Genomic DNA, 17,271 nt, shown 5'->3' on the forward strand with positions numbered 1-17,271 from the left:
AATGCCTAAAGGTGAAAAATAGTACATAGTTATAATAACAAATATTATCAACTGGCTCTAAGGAAAACTACCCTTAGCAGAAAATATGTAGTAATATACCATTCTGTTAATGCAGTACTTTAAATTAACCATAAAATCTCCAATTCAACAAATACAGCTAAGACCTAAGACCTATCCAATACCATTACCATTTTTTATGGAAAAACAAATAAAGTTGGTATTTGTTGTTCAAACATAATTTATATTTGTGTGTGTCCCACTGAGACAGGAATATACCCTAGATGGGACGCATTGCCGGGCACTACACACATTTGCACTCTCACTCACACCAAGGGGCAATTTAATGTTACCAATCCACTTTCTGGAGTGTTTTTGAAGATGGAGGAAACTGGAGAACCTGGTGGAAACCTACCCAAACAAGAAAACATGTGAAACTCCACACAGACAGTAACTTGAGCTCAAGATCGACCCGGGCACCCTGGAGCTGTGAGGCAGCAACACCACCCGCTGCATGCCCCTGTATCATGCGGTAATCTGAGCAAAGAATCAATTTTTATGAAATCACTAAACTTACTGCCTCTAGTCATGGCTAGAAAATAGTGCCCTCTGGCTAAATCTATATTTGTTTAATGTTATGTGAATATGCTGTAGCAAGGAAAAAATGTTTTCCTTACATTTGTTAAATCCATTCTGGAAAAAAAAAAAAAAAAAAAGAGCAGTGACTAAATGGTTGGACATCATCAGACTTGTATATGGCTGTAATACCTGCACTGTTCACATACATACATAAATAAATGTAGTATAGAAAACTCATCTCTGCTTATATTTTTCATAACTGCTTATTTTTAATAACTGACTAATTTAAAATATGGTAGAATCTGGAAATGCTTTTTCAGCAAAGATTGTAATAAAAATCCCAAATGTTATCTGCCATCTACTATCTAAACCATCTAAACACTACTGTGTGGTGAATTCTAAGTAAATTATATGATACACATATATCTTCTATGATCATCAACTGGTGACTAAAAGAAAGAAACTCCATGTTTCCACCCTGACACAAATCAGAGTGATGCATCTTCCAAAAGTGGGTGCATGCAAACAGTGCCTTGGGCAGACTTAGATTAATGGCAAACTTTCTCCTGTTATACTAGAGATCAGGATGCACTGAGCTCTTACTAGATAGAGATAAAGTTAAAACCACACAGAGATATAGAACCTCACAGGCCATGGGGGCTATTATTTCTGCTTCATAACTATTGAATTATTTTCCTCAAAATGACCAGGCTTTACAGATAATTAAAAAAAAAAGTCAGTGCAGATCCAATTTGAGATTATTCACCATAAGGAATAGCTGTGTTGCATGACATCGGAGTGTGCGCATGTGTGTGGACAATATCACAATTAATATTTCTATTCATATACATACCCGTCATTTAGAAATGATTCCATATCTTATAGGCAATCACTGTGCATAAGTTTTTAATGGCTGACAAACTACAACCTAGGAAGTAAAATGCAAAGTGTAAACAAGAAAGCACTGCCATCAAGGGTAGATGGTAAAGATGGCTTCTCTTTTCATCTTCTGTGTCTGCCATGGCATGGCACCTGGTGACTGGCACCGAGAAGACAGTGAGTGATGCACTGTTGTAGTCTGGCACAGTGCCACCCGCTCACCTTCTCTTGGCATCGCTTCCATCATGAGTGAAAAAAAGGCAGGCCAGAAACCAAGAGAGAGAAATGAGATTCCTATTTTTCCATTTATACAATGGTGATAGCACGTAAAAAGACAAAACATTCTCTGAAGATAGAAGATACAAGCTGGGGCCGATAAGGGAGTGTCGGGCCAAGTCACTGTGGCGCTGTGACTATTTCATCTTCCATGGTAACTTAAACAGCAGACAAAAGCCTTCACACTTCAGAGCTCACTGCCAGCATGCCAAGATTGACTGGATTGTAATAATTCATAGACTTTCGGCCTCCTTTCTCTGAAGGTGAGCGAACGCATTAGACACTGATGAGGTGACCACTGGGCTTCCACTGTTGGCCAAGCCTCTCCATGGTGCTGCATGTGGTCAGTTCAGATAGTCACTGACCTGGGGCTGAATAACAGAGCTGGCCAATGATGTGGATATCACTTAGGTTTGCACCAGGGGAGCACGCCATACTGGTGGCATTAATGTCTTGGCGTGCAGCTTGTTTCTGTCAGTTCACTCACAGAGAGCATGTTAGGGCACCATGATATTGGAGAGGCTTTGTGAAATTCACTGAAAGGTGCACATGCTGAGACTGTCCTTGACCTGAGTTTATTTATTACATGCTTTTAGATACCACAGAAAATCTCCTTCCTCACAAATGTAGAACATAAAATATAATCATTTTTTATATTTAAATTCCATACCCAATTCTGAACCACCACGTTTATTCTGATGTTTAAGATTATTTAATAGAAATATAAGAAATATAATTTCAATATAAATTGAAATATTGAATATTAATAATCAATTTCAAGCCTGAATATATTTTCCTCCCAGGATTAAAAAACTATAGCACCAGCACCAAAACGTACCACCAGCATGAGAGGTTGAGCTTCTCTAACTTTTCAAATTGCCACCTTCACAAAATCACAGAAAAAAAAATAACTTGTCCATTGTGTGGTCTAACAATGCATTTATAGAAATTGTGAATATTTAAGAAGTCAATTTTTGACTCTTGAACATTGATGTAGATCACTCTCTGCACTTTCCCTCTAAATATGTCCACATGTACCTTTTCTTTTTCCATGCTGTTACCGTTTAAAGTGACCTTTAGTCCTTGGGGTTACATACACTCACCGTCCACTTTATTAGGAACACCTGTACACCTGCATATTCATGCAGTTATCTAATCATGTGGCAGCAGTGCAATGCAAAAAATTATGCAGCTTCGGTTAATGTTCACATCAAATTATGCAGCTTCGGTTAATGTTCACATCGGTTAATGTTCACATCAAAAACCAGAAAAATGGTTGCTGGTACCAGATGGGCTGGTTTGAGTATTTCAGAAACTGCTGATCTCCTGAGAATGTCACACATAGCAGTCTCTAGAATTTACACAGAATGGTGCGAAAAACAAAATACAGAAGAGAATGACCAGACTGGTCTGAGCTGACAGGAAGTCTATAGTAACTCAAATAAGCACTCTTTATAACCAGAAAAGCATCTCATAAAACACAAAACATTAAACCTTGAGGTGGATGGGCTACAATAGCAGCAGACCACAGCAGAAGTTCCACTCCTGTCAGCCAAGAACAAGAATTTGAGTCTATCATGGGCACAGACTCACCAAAACTGGACAGTTGAAGACTGGAAAAAGATGAGGTGAGGCCATCTAGCTGGTCATCTAGAGGTCATCTAGCTGAGGCCAAGATGGCAGACAAATAAAGTATTGGGGGCTGGGCTGCTTGTTTAAATTTTTGTTGCTGACCCCAGGGAGGTGGTGCTGCTTGTCTTTTTACTCTAGATCAGAGGTCATCAACTGGTGGACCACTGACTGGGTGCAAACCCAGCAAAGTATTTCAGTGGATTAAACTGAGCACTAAAAAAATACTGTAGCAGAACAAATCAATGTATGAAAAAACTGACTGTAGTTCAGTGAATTTAAACATGAACCATGGCCTCTGTATCAGATGCTCTGTTGAGGCTTGTTGCAGCTAACCACATGCATTTATATACATTATTTAGCTGAAGGCATCTCATTGAGAAAGGGAAGCTTTTTCACAGCCTTTCATAGGTTTTTTTTTAATATATATCCCCTTTGGTCTGATTACTGAAGTGGCAACACGGCTTGTTTAAAAAATATGACAACAAAAATGCTAGTCAAAGGTGATAATGTGAAGCACCAGTGCATGACAAAATATAAATACTTCAAACTTTTTTATAGCCATAAACTAATCACTAGTCATTGCGCATTAAAAGGTGACTGTTATCACCATTTAGTTTATCTGGCACTGTAAGCAAGAACCTTTTTATTAGTGATCTTCACTAATTTTAGTTGAGTACCATAGCTCTAGATTATGAGATGGGGAAAAAAATGAGTCAACAACATGAGGTGTCACTGTATTTCACTAGATGTATTAATTTGTGTGGATTAATACAGAAAAGTGATTTGATACACAACAAAGTGTAATTCACCTGTTTGGTGTTGGCTGATCTCATTGTACAAGCTTGAAGGTTTTCAGCAGAGCTTTTATAGATGCACCATGCTAATTACACATTTAGAGAAATGTGGAATGCTTGGATTGTATTCTTCCTCACTTCTTAGTTTGGATAAAAAGCATTTGCCAAATGCCTCAGTGACAATAAATGTAGATCCACATACATACCTTAAACAATAACTAGTGAAAAAAATATTACTAGTGAAAATGAGTTCCAGCTATAGTGTACAAATCTGTACACAAATTCAGCACAAACAGTAATATAAGAAAATATGAAGTAATATAGAATATACAACATTAAATAATAAACTGGGGCCATTTAAAACACAGCGTCTGTCTACCCACTAACTTTCTTCTCAACCCCCACCTTATCATCATTAGCCGTTGGATACAGGTATCAAATAAGTAGCCTTTACAGTGGGCCATTAAAGTGTCATTTGGCCAACTGTGCATGAAGAGCTTTCAGATAAGGTGCAGTGCTAAGGCAGAACCAAGTTTTTGAATCATAGCCATCCGCAACGTGCTTAAATCACACTCCACACTAAAGCAGTCAAGGATTTCATTAAAGAGGAAGTCATTCAGCAAGACAAATACTTTCAAAATGGAGAGAGAGTAAACATCAACAAAATGGACCCAAGTGGTGAGGTGTAAATGCATAATTAAAGGATTTGCAATTATAGAATGTTGTAGTTTGTTTTCTTAACAAAAAATTACAACAGTCTTTGAGACTATAAAAAAATAAGCATTATTCATTCTACTATCATATACAGAGGACTGGCTTATAACACATAAAATCGTTCTTAACTAAATGACTACACATTTGATGCATTAATAGTTATTTAAAATGCACTCTGAGAATGAAAATGTACTCTACTGTGTTACAACTAAGAATAAAAGTAACAAAAGTAACACATACTGGATACAAAATACAAACCATTTAAGACAGAAAAAGAAATTTCACAAAGTGAATACTAGAGTATTTTTATATTTCATATCCAACAGTCAAAGATCCGCAGCCTTTTTCACCTATAAAACATGACAAATCACATGTGAAGGGCAATACATCTGGTGGTGTAAGTGAGAGCACAGTTTTCTGATTCCAGACTAATTCAAATGTATTCCAGCAGCTGGCCCTCACCACTTTTGCGTGTTCTTTATCATTTTTGGAAGTAAAAAAAATGATATTCCCTCTAGGCATGTGAATGCGAGATACAGGTTATGAATAGCACTGCCTTGCTGAATAAACTGCCTCGGCTGACACAATCTGCACCGTGTTGTGACCTGCTTCACATTTGTTAAGAGCCACACATTGAGCAGAAGCTCACCACACTCCAAAAGCTCTCAATGCCACTACATTACATACATCAGAGCAGGGAGATAGCATCAGCTATACCACTCGTTCATGATGTGCTGCTTGTCGGCAAAGTAGCGCAGCTCTGAATAGCCTCCCAGCAAGTTTTTTAAACACACTAAATCAGTCCTTGAAAGAAATTTATATTTTTTCCACTGATAACCCCATTTCCAGCAAGTATTCATTGAAATGATATAATAACTGACATGGAAGGGACAGACAGTGCAAAAAAAGCTATTTGATAAATAAGGTATTTGCAAGTTCCTTTGTGGCCTGCCCTTTTATGATGAGAGGAATTTAAGCGCCACGAAAGGCCGAGTTAAATTGAATGCCAAAAAACTCCAAGCTTGTATGTCTAAAAAGAAATTCAATTAAATGGGATTTTAGTGTTCTGAATTCATGGGAGTCTTTGCTCAGCTGATAAGGGCTCCGCCAAGCTGAGACCACCTTTATGCCAGCGAACGATCTGTTCCCTCTAAACGTGTAATCCTTACTCAGAGCACAATATGGATAGCTGAAATATCAATGCACCCAGGATCCAATTTAAACACATCGAATCAACTGAAGGGGGACAGTTGGAGATGGACTTCCTGTGGCTTAGAGAAGACCACACAAGATTTAGTGGTGCTCCTGAAAAGGAGTAAAGCTTTAATAATGGTTCATGTCCCACTAGTGGCAAACAATCTTTATTATACGTCTAAAGAGAGGATTTTTTCCCTATCTTCCTTTTGAATGCTCGTACAAGTAAAACAAAATGAAGAAAGTTACAGGGTAAAGTATGCTTCACAGATTGCAGAATCTAATCTACTGCTTATAGCTTTAAAAGGTAAACAGAAGAATCACCCATTTACAATTCTCAAAGACCTGGATGTCATTTTAAAGTCTGTCTGGTGGAATAGATACTTTTCCAGTTGCTGATGATCCATAAGAAGATGCTACAGTTAGGCTTTATGCTGTTTTTGTTAAGGCTATAGTTAAATTTAAGGCTGGACTGGGTCTACAGTGAATCACACAAATTTCCCTGAAACAGAAGTTTCCTCAGTCTAAAGAGTGACAGTGCAACAAGGCACCATTAAAAATGCTGCAAATTTAGTTTATCTGTACAAACACAGCAAAAACTACAATTGCCTGTCCACGTGCAGAATTACTACTCAAATACCAAGTGGGCCTTATTGTGTTGTGTTGCGAGCATACGCAATAATAATTTGCATACGAGAGGCATCAGTAAGCTCCAACCTAGATGCACAGTCTTGGACACACAAACTATTCAAAGATGCTTGGACATCATCACGTCTTTTTATTTTTTTTGCTTGTTTTTTTTGGCGAAGATATTAAATCATTTCATATGAAGACTAAAACATGCCAGACAAGATTTAATTATTTTGGTTGCTTTTCATTCATCCATCCATCCATTCATTCTCTGTACCACTTATCCTACACAGGGTTGTGGAGTAACCTGGAGCCTATGCCAGGGGACTTATGGCAGGAGGCAGGGGACACCCTGGACGGGTTGCCAACCCATCGCCGGGCACAATCGCACACACTCACACAGTTTGGAAAAGCCAATCAGCTTACAACGCACGTCTTTGGACTGGAGGAGGAAACCGGAGCACCTGGAAGAAACCCCAGAAGCATGGGGAGAACATGCAAACCTAAAAAAAAAAAAAAAAAAAAGAACCTAGCTATAAATAGAGTAGGAAGGTAGGAAAACAGTTCAGTTTACTACCTGCCTTTGACCTTAAACAACTTGGATGGATTATATGCATATGACTTTTCATTTCCAACTACTTTGTTGGAATTCATCAGCTGGGCAAGCAAAGTGCTTCTATATATAAAATGTGAGTTCTATATATAAAAAGTGGCTTTCTCATGTTAACCATTCTTTCACAATGTTCTGAGCCAAAATCATCTGAGACAAGCTGTGATTCTAAATTTGACTTGTGGTCTAGATGAGATCTTCAAAGTATGAATGACATCATCATAAACCTGAGGAGGGAACAAATTCAGGACACACAGATAATAACGGAGGAATCTAAAGGCCACTATAATTGCTTCAATCACAGAGTTTATGGAGAGCGTCCACCCCTTAACCGAGTAATAAAACTAAAAGTCTATTGTAAAATTGAGCCTGTATGGAATCAGGGATCAAAGACACAGAAAATTACACAATAAGAAGTAAAATAAAGCTGGAAATAACAAAGATGCAATGATATTGTGTCTTTTGTTCATATAGAAATAGAAAATGACCATGAAGACAAAATGCAAAAGCAACGCAATTCGGCAGCGTAGTGATCAAGAAGTACATTGTAGATATTTAAATTAACCATTTCACACGAGTAATTAAATGTCTAAGATTAGGGTTAATTAATAAATTGTAGCGGACACACACAATGAGCAGTCATTAATGTTGCTAAGCTGTTGGAGGGTTGATTTGGTGCAAATGTTTTAACTACATATATAGCAACTTACTAAATGACTGCATTCTGTTCTATTCAAAGAATTAATTAAACAAAGCCTATTAAATTACTTGCTCCATTATGTATTTTAGCTACTTTAGTGTGCACTGTGGAAGACTTCTCCTCCACCTTTTTAGCAGGCTGGATTTAAGTGCCTATTTGAAATCAATTTCTCTAATAATGATCCTAATGAGCTCATCAATTAAGCTTGCCATAATGGGATGTTAGTGTGTGGTTGAAGTTATCACTTTAACTCCGACGCTAATTTCCATGCTTCATCTATCAAACGTGATCGGCTAATATTGTGTTGCTTCTGTCGGGGTTGATATTCAGATCACAGGGAGGAAGAAGAAGAGAATCAAACTCATAGTGCAGGGTAGCCTATAGCAGAGGTTCTCAAACATTTTTCAGCCTTTTTAAATGTAAACAATAACAAGGACCGCATCAAAACAGACTTGTTTTATGAACACAATCCAATTACTCACATATCAGACTAATTATTAAAATGTATATAAATAGATATGATAAATAGACATAAAACATAAATAATACATATATAAACTTTATATATATAGCTTTATATTTCATTGGGTTGGGTTACATTTCCACCACTGTAACAAAATTTAAAATTCACAGATCTCTGGATATGCGTCTCAGTCCCCTGGGGGTCCTCAGATCCCACTTTGAGAACCACTGTCCAACAGAGCTAAATAACAATGACAGTTTTGATACTGACTCTGAGTGTGTTCTTGTGCATGTATGTTCAAACATGTGTATGTAAAATTATAATTTACCAAATGTTTAATCTACATAAGTACGCACATTATTAAGTATGTGCATTATTATTTTTTCTAGAGTACTGTAAGTGAATGGTGTGTATTGGTCCAGTATCAGACTATTCGAACCCGCTTATGCAAATGAACCCAGCCTTATTTACATAAGTAAGCTTTTCAACGGCCGTTCCACATCAGGGATTTCATTATTTGCCTTCTTTCAGGGACGTTTATGAGCTCTGCCCTCTTCTCTGACCCTCACCGCACACACGCTCCCCAAAGTGCAAGCCTGTAATGGCAACGACAGGCACATACCCCTAATGCAGCTGTAATGTATGCGTTGGTTACCCGCCAAAAGTGATCGCTCAAACAGTAGCCCGCTGAGTATTTGTTTAACCCTGGAATCTGAAGGGCTACAACAATCTGTTCAAATATACCTCCAGGTCAAAAAACACACAGCATGCCACAACACTTGCATAACAGAAGCACCAGTTCTGTGAAGTGAAGTTACACAGAGAGACTTACATCATCTCCACAGAGCGGTTACAATATTTATAGTACAACTGTTCAGTCTTGTGTAGTGTACGTACAAACACACCGTGTTAAGCCACATCCATTGCTTATGATACACAGACTCAAGAATAAGACTTGTTATGATGCAGTTTTTGGTAATAAAACAATTTTTTTATTAAAACCTGTCAAGAATGCAAGAAAAGAAATAACCCATACCACTGGAAACATTGATTAACACTGATAAAAATATAGATGTTGTAAAAATTATCATATTAGTGGTAAGGCTGAAGCCCAGAATATTTCTGTATAACCAAATAGCAACTAGAGAAGCATAGTACAACAGATAACCAAATTCTTCTCCCTTACTCCAAAATAGTACAAAAGAAATAGTATGAATCTCTATATTAGTATATTTAAGTAAAAGGAACCCTTAAAAGTGGAGTCATCTGCTCTGAAATACACATATATGATTTATACAGCCAAAATTATACATGACACTGTGATTAATTGATGCTTGCCTGTGTGTGATGAATTGATTTATTACATATTTCCACAGACCCATTTATTATTTCATGGTAAACATGCTAAGAGGAGGTTAAAAAAGGCTAAATGAGCTTAATAAACAGAACTACTGCTCAAAAGACCCATTTGTTTAAATGCATCGAGCTTTTAAACGCCTATCCAGAGTCCAAGCAATAACTTGATTCAAATAAACTGAGTCACCATAATAGTCAACAATAAATGAATCAGTTAAATACATGCTCAATAATTCTAACACAAGTTTATAGTTGGCACATATAGTCTCATATGAGACCAAGAAATCACAATGTGTGCAACTTTACCATTACTGGAAAAGTACTTTATAAGCATTAATTTGATGACATTCTCTACTAATTCACAGGAAGCATTCTTTTTAACAAATTATTACTATATTATAACTATATATATACCAACATCTCTAAATTGTTAATGTGGATAAATTTCATCATAATATAACCTTTGCTATTTTAGGCCTGTACATTTTCCATGGGACTAGGGCCAAAGTCAACCAATCATACCAAAACTAGATACAAAACGCACCCAGAGAATAATATTTAAGTGAAACACTGTTGTAGGAAATTGTGAGACTACATAAAATTGTAACAACAGTTGCAATCTGTTAGAGAACAGTTTGCAAGCTGTTAGTAAACACAACACAGTGAAGGCAGAGGCTGTACATCAGTGAAGCCGTAATGAAATGCAAAACCCCGCCTCGCTAACAATTGGAGGCCTGTGTAGCAGCTTAGCCTGTTGGTCCAAGGCTATTCGTCATAATCAGCGACACTTTTCTCATTAGTAAAAAGCCATTACTGCTCGACTTTATCAGTCACCGAGCGTTATCGCTGCAGCGGCAGCAATCCTTGCATGCAGTACCAGGGATGGAAGGTCTCACTATGCCTTAATAAGGCTACCATTTCAGAAGTCTGCAGTCAGGTGTCACTTAGCACTCGGAATTAGTCGCATTAAGCTGCAGAAGAACATTCGTAATGGCCACTATCACACACAAAGCACTCCATTCCTCATGATCCCTCTTCCACACTTCTTCTCCATGTGTTTAGTATGTAGCAGGCCAACCATGGGAGTTCTGAATAAGGCCATTGTTAGGCTGTCAAGAAGACAAGTGAGGTCCCAGTACGGCACTTTTGGGACGACGCCTCATAAGTACCTCAGAGGTTCACACCATGATTAGATCTGACAGCATAATTTCTCCAAGTTCTGACTGAAAGCAAGAGATGAGAATAAAGCTGATTTTTATACAAGGCTGAACGAAAATCCAAAAACACCAGTCAAAAGATCCCACTTCATCTCCAGATAACTTATTGATTTCTAGTAATATCAAAATAACTCATTTTTATAATAATTTATTAATATAGCCAATCCCCCCCCCCCACACACACACATCACACTATTATGTCTTCAACTACAATTTTATTTCAAACTACGAGCAAAGAATTTTACATGTGAATGCAAATCCTGACAAAGAAGGTTATGCATCCTAACTCTATCCTAAATCGCATAATAAAGAACGAGGAAGGGATTTCTGAGATAAAAATATCCATTTGCAGATCCAGGAGCAAAGGTTCTCCTTTACATTTGTCAAGTGACAAGATATCACATTTTGGGCACTGTGCAGCTCTCTTTGTTCTCTACATGCATTTGAGCAAAACAAACAAAAAACCCTCAAAGTAGAATTACAGATTTCACCACAGACTCTCTTAAAGACCTTTCATGAAACACCAGCACCATTCAGAGCAGGTAGTACTCATGTGCTGCGCTATTTCACACTGTGATTATGACACATGCACTCATGCACTCCGGCAAGCAGAGGTCATTATGGCACGGCCGACTGGTTTGTAGGCATGTAATTAATACTTTAGAGTTAACATTTCAGCGGCCATGGTAGTGAGTGAGTTAATCACTAGGGGCTAAGGCTCTGAAATGACTCTGCTTTACGAATGGCTCCCCATCTCCCCTCTTAATCTGTATTTTACGAGTGAGAAACTTTGCATTATGCAAATCGCTGAATGGGAACAGGTGACATTTCGACGGCCAACAAGAGCAACGGCCCAGTTTGGTTTGGGACGCTGATTCAGACATTAGTATCTGTCAGTGCTGAGTGCCCAAGCTTTGATATGCATAGCAGGAAAAAATCTCATTTATCCAGCCCATTTTAAGGTGGATTTTCAAATTCTGTTTGAGGGAATGTGTGCTTGGTGTGTATAGGAGACTGGGTTAATGTGTTTGTGTGGCTGTGTGCAGAATGAGCCATAGGCCCTCCCATTAGACGCCTTGTTTTTCTAGGTTAACATGAGAAGGAAGTGAATGGTGCTAGGATTAGTGCTAAATAATATTTAAATCAATCTTAATCCTAGACATCCTCAGCTTTTAATCAACTATTTGAAAATGCAAATTGTGAAAGTAGTCTATCTAAAAGAACAGAGTGACATGAAACATAAAACAATAAATTGTATATTTATTTTACCCGTAATACTATTATACTATCTTCCTTAATATATGATTACATTCTATATAATATTTCTATTCTAAAATGATAAAAATACATACCATATAACATTTCAGCACAGTCTACTTTGTGGAGCCTAAGATTTTTTCTGCATTCACACAGTCAACAACAGTGTTGTTGAAGCATTGTTAAAAGGCATGTGCTTATTTTCCATTCCATAAATAAGACGAAGGGGCCAACTGTCAAGTTCCACCTTAAATGAGGAGCATCAGCCCAAGCTTGGGTGACTCTGGCTAATGTTTGCGTCTAATAAAGAACAAATCAGCACCCAACTTGGCTCATCTGATCATGTAGTCAAAACTGATGATCAAAGAAGTCATAAAGATCCCATTTAATCTTTTGCCTATCTATCACACTGATGTCTTCATCCTCTTTGTGCAGCGGTAATATCAGCCCATTATGAAAGCAAAATAGATCTGGCGTGCATACAAGGCGAATGAAGTGCTCACTTTGATGTGACAGCAGGATCAGTGAGAGCAGTAATCTGTGGGAATAAAAAAGATCTCAATTATTCGGCAAGTGTAATGTGGGAGAGCAGCTCCAAGCATGCACATCTGCTTTCATATATTGTGACATGCTCTGATAAAACATCCTTGCCAATTTATACTCTCTCTGCTTGACTAATCTCCAACAGCTCTCATAACCTCTAATCACTCCATCAGCCAAGAAGGAAGGGAGAGAGAGAGAAAGAGAGATGGAGAAAGAGAGTAGCAGTCTAAATGAGAGGGGGGACTGCCCTAAATCCAAATTACATTTGTAAATGAGGCGTGCTTTTATATTTCATGAGCATTAGGAATTTCTATATTGTGGTTTGAAAATGCAATGGGACATAGTGCAAAGTGTGCAGCGCTGTAACACACAGCCCAAGAGAGTTACAGCTGATACAGTCCGGCAGATCTGTTCTTATTAGTTTGGAGGATAATGCATGGAGACCATTATTATTGTTATGAAGCCTGAACGAAAGCAATACAGCCCTGAATGGTAAGAAATGACTTAAGGAAATTGGAAAATAAAAATAATGATTATGTACATCTCACCTCCTTAAAAGACACAATCTCAATTTGGAACACTATCAAACTATTATAACTAGAGATTATAGTAGATTAGTTGAAAGACAAGGAAGAAAAAAATTAAAACCTGTAAACACAGGAGCTAAAACACCTTAAGCATCAATTAATACCAGCTCATGGTAGTCGTATTTTCTAATTATGTCTGCAAGCTTGGATATGTCCCCAATTATTATTGTACCAATTATCATAAATTTTCCCCTGCACCAATTAACAATACGGGAGGCCAGAGCTGCATGTATTTTAAGTGTTATAATTAAGCCAGGCTCTTTTGTTAATTAGCCTGTTCTGACTCTTTGCTTTTTATGCTGCTCATCTGCTCATTACCAGAGCCATTTAATTCAATTAGCACCTTAATTAGATGAACAGCCATGTTCTGATGTTGCAAATCTTGTTGAAAGAGCAGGGTGTGATTAGCAAAGACAAACACTGCATGCAAATCATGGACGGTAATGTTAGAAGGAAACTGAGGCTGTGCAAAGGGACCTGCGCATCTGTGCAGGGAGCTCAAGACATCCACGCCTGGAAACCAATTATCAACCACATGCATACCAACAAATATAGAACCATAAATCCACAAACATACACACACACACAAAAGAATATATGTTGTATTCTTTCAATAAAAAGTATACAAAATGTAATTAAACATGCATAACCATACTTTGTATTTATTTATTTATTTTCATTACTAATCGATTATTGCATCTATTTTTAAGTTGCAGCATGCTGTAGCCTCACAAGTGAGACGGGAGATGAACACAGTGGGACTGCAGAAGATGTCGTCTACTCTCAGATCCCTGTTGGTTCAGATAAGAAATCCCATTTGATGACATCAAGGGACAAACTCAATTAACTATAATGGAGAGAGGCCATTGTGACTGTCCACTCATGAACAGCTACAGAATCAGTTTTCTTGCTCAGAAAGAAAACCCCACTGAAGGTATGGGAGACAACAGTAAGTGCTTTGGCAACAAGTTGAATTAAAGCCTATCAATAAGAAATATCTGTGCATTAAATGCCTGAAGGCAATTGTTAAACCTGACTTCCACCTTGTGACGGAGCTCAGGGGGAAAAAAATGACATGCTGTTATTCCATAACAGGAAAAGTCTCATGCAACATTACAACATGCTATACATAACCTGTGTCCTATACATAACATAATAAAACCTTGCTCTACTTTACAATGTATAATTAACTAGTTAGTTTTAAGTTTGCAATTTTATTTTCCTGAGATTGGAGTAAAATAACTTTGGTATGCCAAAATGGGTATGATATGGATATAATTTTGCTTGAACAGTTAGCTTAATTATGAAGCAAAACATCAAACAGTGACTTATAGAGTATCAAATGGCAGTAGAAATTAATTTGCAGTAAATGCTAAGGCTCCCATTTACTTGGCTTTTGCTTTGCCTATCATCAATCACATTTGATAGTCATCAACTACAGCTTATAGTGTGGTGGTGAAATTTTGATGCATTGTCAGTGTTAGGTACTTTTTGGTTTGGTTTATGTCTGAAGTCAACATAAATTATCTATTATCCAGAAAAAAAAGTTTTAAACCATGCAACCAAACATCCACTTCTGCAGTGAAGCACTAGTTCATGCAATTTACACAAACAGATTTCATTCTTACCTCTTGCACACTTATGAATTAGACCATATTTTTATTGTTAAATGAAAAGTCACTGTCTAACCAGATAGTATAGTATGTTGCACATAATAAAATTAGGTAACCTGAAATTTGGGTTGTCTGTCTGCAAACTATGAGCCATATCAAAATATAAAAAATATATATATAAAATATATTTAAAAAATATAAAATAAAAAATAATATAGAATATAAAAAATTCTCACTTTCCCTGTATAACACGGCTATCTGTAATTAATAAAAAAGTATCTACTCAAATAGTCTGAATGACAGATAATTTTAGGAATTGTATTAGGGAATATGTCAGGTATCACATCACACAGAAAATTTGCAAAAATCTGTTGTAAATTCTAATCAGTATTTTTTTTTTTTTTTCAATGAAGTGCTAGGTGCTTCGTTGATGCTTGGCCTGGCCTGCTTAAACAGTATACAGTGTATGTAATATAAGTAAGCTGGTGGTTCTGTCATACTCTGAATTTAACTTTTAAGTTTTAGGGGTATGAGGAAAACTGAAATAAGGTTTTCATAGAGTGCATTACATTTACATTAAAATGGTTGAGTTGCCTTTCATATGGAAAACATTTACTATTCAATATAATCACCACCAATATAAATCATTGATATAAATTAAAATAAATATCATAAATAACATCATAAATAACATCTGTTCTCCCTTCTGGAAAGCAAAAAGATTTAAAGATGAACACATTTGTCCATTTGCGGGATAAATTAGTCGACTAAAGTGTCATTCTAATGAACAGAATGATTCTGTAGTTCCAACAAATATTTGTTTACAGCTTACATTTCTCAGTTACAAGTTTGTTCACAAGGTTTGGAAGAAGACAATCAGGTCAGAGACAACAATAAGGCCAAAGACCCCTATCCTGATCAGCCAGCCTTACCAAATAAATCTATTATTGACATCCCCAGTGGGATGATTAAAAAAAAAAGTTGCTTGCTCCCACCTCCCAAAATTGCTGGACTGTCAAAATGCCCAAACAACAGAGTAGGCTTGTAAGTATCCTGCTTGTATCTGCTGATAAATGGGCCGCTCTTTAAGGAACTTATCTCTTTAGGACTTGCAGCATGAGGAATGGCATCATTTGTACTGTTTGCCTGGCTGGACGAGTCAAGCTGGATCCATTTAAAAGATAGGGAGATACTGTCGACAGCAATAGACAGGGTAATTGCAGAGCCACTACTGTGGTATAAATTACATCAGTTCAAATGGCAGAGGGGCCCGCTGAGAGCAGAAAAAAAAAAAAATCTGACAATTCACTCCACACGCCCCCCCACCACTGCTTATCACTGTTTAACAGAGAAAAAAAGAGACAGGTGAAAAAAATTGAGTATTGATCAAATTAACAGTTTTACCAATCCATTTAAGGATGGTGGGGGCAACAGAGCCGGAACTATTAAATTCCAAAGAGAATATAGGAGCATAACTCATGACCTCCAGAGAAACGGTCACCCACAATGACCACTGGTTTCCAATTCACACAATAGTCATGTCTAAATATCCATGCCTTTTTGGAAATGCTCACCTTTTGTTGTATAATAGTCTGGAAATCAGATGCAGTAACAATATAATTTTCTCAGTTTCCTCAAATATTATAGACATCAAGTAATACATTCCTTTGCCAGTGATTGATGGTTTGAAACATAAAGTCTGGAATAATGGATGTAATCCTTCTAAAACAGTGGCCCAGAATACTAATATAATTATCCAGTGGATTATCCAACAAGATTTTCCTTTACTTAGAAAATTTGAGACCAAAGCTCTAGGCAAGCAGTACCTTAAATGTAGTCTAATTATGGTTTTGAACCACACAGTCACGTCTATGTGCTCTGGAAATGATTATAACAAGGTTCGCGCTGCTCAAACGTATTTGTTTTCACTGCACATACAATCACAATTAAAATAGTACAACTAACTTAAAGATGATTGGAATAACTACTTGTTACTAAGATGTCAACTAATAACAAAAAACCATAGAACAGAAGAAGAAGAAAGAGTCTCTAACCCTATTTGTGATGCATTTTGCAAATTTGGTAAATTTTATGGAATTTTGACTCTCGATTATGATTATGAGCAGCAAGATGGTGCAGTGCATAGCTTTGCCACCTCAAAGCTTGAGTCCCCAGTTTAATCCCGAGTTCTGGTTATGATTGGTGTGAAATTTTGCATGTTTTTCATGTA

General features: G+C 37.1%; 1 long non-coding RNA gene across 3 annotated transcripts in view; it reads right to left on the reverse strand.

The window, feature by feature from the left end:
- The window catches only part of LOC128318570 (uncharacterized), a 42,203-nt gene that overhangs the window by 13,188 nt on the left and 11,744 nt on the right, over positions 1-17,271 (reverse strand). For 2 of the 3 annotated variants that reach the window (XR_008301967.1, XR_008301969.1), the window contains one exon: positions 11,323-12,836. The exons of the other annotated variant lie outside the window; for it this stretch is intronic. This is a non-coding gene — a long non-coding RNA (uncharacterized LOC128318570). Of the gene's footprint in view, positions 1-11,322; positions 12,837-17,271 lie in introns of those variants that run through there. 3 annotated transcript variants of the gene reach the window in all.

This window comes from Pangasianodon hypophthalmus, chromosome 7 (genome assembly GCF_027358585.1).
Source record: "Pangasianodon hypophthalmus isolate fPanHyp1 chromosome 7, fPanHyp1.pri, whole genome shotgun sequence".
NCBI classification, from domain to species: domain Eukaryota; kingdom Metazoa; phylum Chordata; class Actinopteri; order Siluriformes; family Pangasiidae; genus Pangasianodon; species Pangasianodon hypophthalmus.